Source organism: Thalassophryne amazonica, chromosome 15, assembly GCF_902500255.1.
Source record: "Thalassophryne amazonica chromosome 15, fThaAma1.1, whole genome shotgun sequence".
NCBI classification, from domain to species: Eukaryota; Metazoa; Chordata; class Actinopteri; order Batrachoidiformes; family Batrachoididae; genus Thalassophryne; species Thalassophryne amazonica.
In genome coordinates this window covers 88,411,550-88,419,148 of record NC_047117.1, presented here as the reverse complement: position 1 = coordinate 88,419,148, position 7,599 = coordinate 88,411,550, and the positions used below count along the sequence as shown (strand labels likewise).

The window sequence follows — 7,599 nt, the reverse complement described above, 5'->3', positions numbered from 1 at the left end:
CCTATAACTTTGTGGAGAACTGTTAAGCTGCACATCTCTAATGTTACTAATTATCAGTGCCCTAACTAAATATTTTTGTACCAATGATAACATCCTATTCTGTCACCTAATCATCATCATAATAATAATAATAATAATAATAATAATAATAATAATAATAATAATAATAATAATAATAATCTTTTGCTGCTTCCATTGATTTGATGTCACATATCAGAAGTCACTCATTATACAATTTTTGCATCAAATTATTTGCAGCATCAGTGTCTGTTTGTGGACTGATGTAACACTGAGAAAATTGAAGTGTCACCCTGGTAATATCCAAATCCCAACCAAATTGATGAACAACTCAGTGCTCATTGCCTTCCCAAACTCATTTGTAAATTATGATGCAAACCAAAGGGTAGTATCTCACTGGGATGTGAGCGGTCGTGCCAATAGAGTTGACAACTTGTTCAAGTGGAATCTCACTGAATTGGTCCCCCAACACGTTCATGCATGGTGGCCAACTGTCGGCTGAATGCCATCTGGAGTGAATGAAAATATGCGGCCGCAAATCTCGAGCAGTCCACAAATATGTCACACAAAAGCCAGTGATATGCCATGTGGCACACACACGAAAGTTGAGCTGTACTGGCATGGCTGTTGCAGGTGCAACGATTTACTCATGAATGCTGCACGGTACTCTGACGGATGTTGAGTGTCACTGGCATGACTGAAATAATGTCGCTTTTTTGCACACAGTGCACAGGATGGAGGTGGACTATTATATGTTATAATGTGAAAATTTTCCTGGCTTTAGGCAATAAAAGCACTGTAAATAATAATAAAATGAATAATAATTACTAAATTAAAAAGAAAACAAGAAGAAAAATGAACAACCACTCACATACTTGCAGAGTGATGTCAAGGAGCTGTGCCTCTCAGCTTCCATTGACATCCTCAAAGACAATAAAAATAAAAAAATAAATCCAATTGTTGACATTCTCCACACAACTGTAGCCCACTGTCCCTGTATGCAGGGGGGTTCTCACATGCTCTTGACCATTAGACTTATTTCCACTACAGTCCTCAGGAAAAATAATCAATAAAAAGAGATTATAGTATTTGTAAAAATTATTAAAAATTAAAAATTATTATAAACTTGATAATGTCTGGAAGTTCCTTTGTTGACTTTTGTGGGCATGAGAATGAGACATCCTGAAAGTTGGCTGGGGGTCTGGGGCCCGTTGTAGGAACTTCTAGGTTTTCAACAACAACAAAAAAGCCCAGCAAACGTAAGCCAAAAAAAAAAAAAAAACAGTTATATTTTTTCCAGGTCATCTTAAAGAAAGTCTGGTTTTCAGGAAAAAATATTGGAAATTGTCATGTGTGCTTTTGACCAAAAGGAAAATGCCCCTTTCTGTCTCACTATCCACTGATGCCAGAAAGCAGATTTTGTGTTCAAGTTACACTGAAACCCCAAGTTTTCCCTGAAAAACAACAGAAGTTCTCATTTTAACCTCTCACTTATAATGTTGTAATTTTAGCATCAAATGAAAAAATTGAAGTGATTAGAATGTTTAGCTCACAGCTGAATATTCAACTTTTAACATGTTATTCAAAACGCTTTTTTGTGTTGAGAATAAATTGACAAGAAAATTAAAACTTTACAACCTGTTCAAAAATATTGTGAAGGATTAGTTTGTGATGTAGTGGGTCATGCACCAGAGGAAAACTGTGCCTGGTCACACTATTTTCTTTTACCCAGCTGTTTCTCTTGTAGTTGTCACTGTCTGCATGTTTGTGTCTTTCATTTGTGGTGTTTTTTTCTTCTCTGACAATCAGTCAACACAATAATCCCCATTTCACACAGACACACAAAGCTATCGATCTGTGGCAACACTAGAAGGTGTATCTGCATAATGTGTGCACTGGATGTGACACATATGGGAGTGATATGCATAAAAAGTGCAAGAGGTTCATCGACCATTTTAACCTGAAAAATTATTCTAACCCATCAACAGTCAGATTTCACCCGCTGTCTGTGTTTTTTTCATTCCTTTGTGTTTGATATCTGAGTGCTGCTGTCATTTTTCATGTTCTGCAGCAATCTGGTCTCCATGTGGTTCAGATTTGGGGTTCATCCTGCACTAGTGTGCACCTCTGTCTTGTTTTTGTCTTTTTTATGCACCTGTGTCAAGTTTGTGATGGTCTTTTCTGTCATTAGTCACCGTTTATTAGCTCCTGATTTTTTTCTGTGTTGATTGCGTTAATTTTACATTAGTCTGCTTCTGAGGTTTATGTTCTTGGTTTACTGAAGTTGAAATGTGGCATCCAAATGACACCACCTAACTCAAAGACAGCTCATAAATGGCAACAGAGGTGGAGTATGGGTGAGAGCTGCATAACCTGGGTGAGATGAATGAAGCCTTAACATGCCCCCCCCCCCAAAAAAAACAACAAAAAAAAAACACCCACGCACCCACACCATCAACTAAAGCTTGTTCCACTTTGGTTTGGTTGTTTGAATAACATAATTTTAAGGACTGAGTGGTGATTTTCAAAGCATGTGGCTTTGGGCAGGAACAAAATGTACAGCCAATATATTGTGATAGCAAGAGCTGGATTATCAGTGGACCTCATGTCACCAAGTTACCGATCCCTGCTAATCAGTCCTTACAGTGCCAACACTGCCAGTGGTGCTAAAATACAACCCCAATTCCAAAGAAGTTGGGACATTGTGTAAAATGTAAATAATTAGAGAATACAGTGATTTGCAAATCCTCTTTAACCTATATTCAATTGACTACACCACAAAGATATTCAATGTTCAAACTTCTAAACTTTATTGTTTATTGGACAAAAGTGAGAAATTATTTCTGAGCTCAGATCTGCAATAACACTGAATATTATCTGTGGCCCATGATCCACCCCTAAAAGCACTCAAAATCAGACCTTCACATTTTTTTTGGAATCTTGGTTGCAAACCAGCAAACAAATCAGAATGCACAAAAAACAAAACAAAACAAAACAAAAAAAAACAAAACAAAACAAAAAAAAACCCAAAAGCAATCAGAAATTTTTGATGTCCGCCAATCCAGATCCAGATCACCTCCAACATTCAGTGGAGTCTTGCATGCCCGATATCTATCTGTGGTGCAAATTTGGTGAGAATCCATGAAGTAGTTTTGAGGCAATCCTTAAAAGCCAATAAAGGGAAATCCTGAGCCGAAGTCCAAATCTGGATGACCTCCAAAATTCAGTAGAGTTTATCAGGCCCTAATATCTATCTGGGTTGCAAATTTGGTGAGAATCTGTGAAGTAGTTTTGACTTTAAAAAGTCTATAAAGTGAAAACCTGTGCCAGAATCCAGATCTGGATCTGGATCACCTCCAAAATTCAATGGAATTTTCTATGTCCTAATGTCTATCTGTGGTGCATATTTGGTGAGAATCTGTGAAGTAGATTTGATGTAATCCTTCAAAGCATATACAAAGTGACATCTTCATCCACAATCCAGTTCCGGATCCAAATCACTTCCAATATGTAATGGAGTCTTCCATGGTCTAATATGTATCTGTGGGGAAAATTTCATCAAAATCCTTAAAGTAGTTTTCATATGTTGTTGTACATTTGGCTACTCCCGTGTTGTTGTCAGGGTCGCACAGCGGATATGGGCAGATCCGCATTGCTATTTGGCACGTTTTACGCCAGATGCCCTTCCTGACGCAACTCCAGTTTTACCTGAAGAAACACACAGCTGCTGGTGTTCCAAAGAGGTCTCCCATCAAAGTACTAAGCAGGTCCCACACTGCTTAGCTTCTGAGATCTGACGGGATCAGGCTTACACAGAGCAGATCGGCTGCTGAAGTAGTTTTAATAAATCCTCCTAAAACAGAGAAAGACAGATAAATAAATAAATAAATGCCAGTGTTTTTATTCCATCCTTAGTGGACGAAAAGAAAAAAAGATCCCATTTTGCTTGAACAACATTCCCTGGTGTGAGTATTGATGGCAGACAGCATGTACACACACACACCCACACACACACACACACACACCACACCACACACACACACACACACACACACACACACACACACACACACACACACACAAACCATACTGCCAACACAATATGAGTTTAAATACACATAATAGGCTTCTTGAGGCAGGAACAACAAACAACCAGAGCTGTGTGTACATGCATGTAGAAATGTGCATGAAAATAAAGTGTCAAGTATGAAAAATATTTTTCAGTACAAGGCACTCAGGGATAATCCACATTAAATCCAGACTTTCATACAAATGCAATAACATATAACTGAATGAATCCACAGTGGCCTCTCTCAGTATCGTGTGATGGCTCACTTGGATACCTCACACTGATGTACTGAATTATTTTATGATTCACATTTCCACAGAGCACAGGAGTGACTGGAAGGTTATGAAATATTTGGACCTCTCCCTCACTCATAGACTGCGACTGTAACCTAGACACAATGTGTCCGCACATGTGTGTACGCTCACCAAAGATCCACGTCTGCAGGTTTATCAGAGGTGATTACGTGCAGATAGATTTTATGCCGTCAACATGAGTTCACCTCGCACACACACACACACACACACACACACACACACACGTACGTGTGACGATAATTCATGTGTATTCGGCCGCCAGCTTCAGTCACGGTCCGCTGATATGGAGTGTTGCCGAAGCTAGTACCCCATCCAAGAAAGCCTAAATCAGGCTGGCACACTCCTGGCACACCCTGCACTGGCACCAAATCATTCCTGACAGTATCAAATGCATCCTATTGGGTGTTCCACAGTGGGCCACTCCACTGCCCTTCTTTCTCTCTGCGGCATTTTCAAAGTGAATAATACAACATTACACTGGAAGGAGAAGGATTTTGGTTGAAATGTTTGGTGCAAGTCATTAAAAAGCACAATAAAGATTGTTAGAACCTCGTCCAAGGACTGAAATACTTCATCTTTACAAATGTTAAAAATACATCTTTTAAAATGTATTAGCTCTGTCTCATCATTAATGCAGGTGTGACTGAGTGTGAAAGACAAATGTTTTATTCTCTGCAAGTCACCCCTGGAGGGTTTGTCAGAGAACTACACATGATATTATATGTCTAAATATATCCAGAAATGGCATATGTGTTGCAACTGAGATCTGATGCAAATGTGCAAGATTGGTTGGGCAGATCGTGAAAGATGGGACACTCCTGGGTAGAAAACAGGGAAGCCCTAATCCCACGTGGAGCAGGACATCTGAGTTAAAGGAGATGAACTGAACCTGGGGCAATGCACAGTGTGCTGCCAATGACAGTCACAGATGGAGGCAGATTGTTATGGCCTTATGCCCCTCATGGGACAAAGAGGATTCAGTAAGTAATGAACCAGAATTTTTAAAGGAGACCAGGTTGCGCCAATTACAAGCTGCGAATGAATCACATTTCCTGCTGCAATTGTGATAAATGAAGAATACATGAAATTATAGAAATGTATACTCCAGACCATGTGGACACACAATTTTTGCAGCAAGTTGAGCCTGATCTGGTTCAAGGGAAATAAAAAATACAGAATGTACTATTAAACAGAAAGTTCCTTTCACAGAGTTTACTTTTTTATTAGAGTTTACAATTTTGTTGTTGTTATTATTATTATTATTATTATTATTATTATTATTATACGGGACAATGAGCCCAAAATTGTGGCAGTGCTAAGGCAAACAAACAACAACAAAAGAAGAACACAACAGTACTGTTGTGGCTATAAATCCATTTCAACATAATTAAAAAGTTGAAAAAAATTAAATCATTTTCCTTTTTTTAACTTCAAATGATCTGCATTTGATCCATTTCAAAATTTTGGAAAAGAGGGATTTTCTTTAAAACAAAAATGTTAATTTTTGGATATAGTGCACGGGATGGAACACATACAAAATGCAAAGCTTGCACTGTGAACAATTTCTACAATCACAGCCACATAAGCCTATAACGTCTTCTGGGTTGTGTGGGTCTCTTAGTGGCTTTCCTCACTCTTCTTCTTGCACAGTCACTCAAAGCAGTTTGTCTGTACTGTCTATTCCATCCAGACTGACCACTGAGTACCATACTGTTTGCATTTCTTTGTAATTGATGAAAGTAAAGTCTATAATACACAGTGTTAAGAACAGGGGTATGCAAACTTTTGCATCAGAGTCATTTGGGTAGTTTCTGTTGTCAAATCAAAAGTTTTGGTGATTTATATTCTCTGAAAAATGGTCAAAAACCCTCCCAAAACTCTGCCAGGGTATGTAAACCTTTGAGCACAACTGTAATGAGGCTTTGCACATGACGTCACAGGTCACGTGCAGGGCAGTGCCACGCACAGCTGAAGGTTAACCACAAAAAGCTTGGCAGTGTAAACAGGCCATCTCAACCCATCATTCATCCATTTTGCCATTTTTTGTATTACACCATGGGAAGGGTTAGAAATAGTAAGATAAAAAAGTGCCCCTAAAACATTACTTATTTCAATAAGGAAGCCGCTACCTAAAAAAAAAAAAAAAAAAAAGTGATACTCGGCTGGGTTTTTCTGCACAATCACACAGCAGCATGCACAACATTCAGTAAAGTTAATGACGAACAATATGAGTAAGGGTAGGGGTAGGAATAGTGAAATAAAAATAAAAACACCACCTAAACATTACTCATTTCAATAAGGTAGCCACGACAGGATCACAAAAAAAGGAGTGAATCAGATGGTGGAAGCTGAAGGAGGAAGACAGACTGTTGTGTGAAATTTAGCGAGCAGGTGAGAGAAGCACTGGTTGGAGGGGAAGCAATTTTGGACAACTGGAAAAGTACTGCAGATGTGGTGAGGGAGACAGCTAGGGCTTGGTGGTGGAATGAAGAGGTCCAGGAAGCATAAGGAGAAAGAGGTTGGCGAAAAGTTTTGGGATAGTCGGAGAGATGAAAAAGTAGACAGGAGTACAAGGAGATGCGCTTAAGGCGAAAGAGAAGTGGCAAAAGCAAAGGAAAAGCATATTGCGAGTTGTACAAGAAGTTGAGTAGTAAGGAAGGAGAAAAGGACTTGTACCGATTGGCCAGACAAAGGGACAGAGCTGGAAAGGATGTGCAGCAGGTTAGGGTGGTAAAGATGCACATGGTAATGTGCTGACAAGTGAGGAGTGTGTGTGCTGAGAAGGTGGAGCGAATATTTTGAAGAGTTGATTAATGAAGAAAATGAGCGAGAGAAAAGGCTGGATGATGTGGTGAGAGTAAATCGGAAGTACAAGAGATCAGCAAGGAAGAAGTGAGGGCTGCTATGAAGAGAATGAAAAGTGGAAAGGCAGTTGGTCCAAATGACATTCCAGTGGAGGCATGGAAATGTTTAGGAGAGATGGCAGTAGAGTTTCTAACCAGATTGTTTAATAAAATCTTGGGAAGTGAAAGGATGCCTGAGGAGTGGAGACGAAGTGTGCTGGTTGCTATTTTCAAGAACAAGGGTGATGTGCAGAGCTGCAGTAACTACAGAGACATAAAGCTAATCAGCCACAGCATGAAGTTATGGGAAAGAGTAGTAGAAGCTAGGCTTAGAAAATAGGTGAAGATCTTTGGC

At 39.2% G+C, this 7,599-nt stretch overlaps 1 long non-coding RNA gene across 1 annotated transcript; it reads left to right on the top strand.

Moving 5' to 3' along the window:
- The first annotated feature begins 1,321 nt into the window (after positions 1–1,321).
- Positions 1,322–7,105, top strand: LOC117526465. Its single transcript, XR_004565296.1, has 3 exons — positions 1,322–1,338; positions 5,536–5,538; positions 6,967–7,105. It is a non-coding gene; the product is annotated as an uncharacterized LOC117526465 (long non-coding RNA).
- The last annotated feature ends 494 nt before the right edge of the window (positions 7,106–7,599 follow it).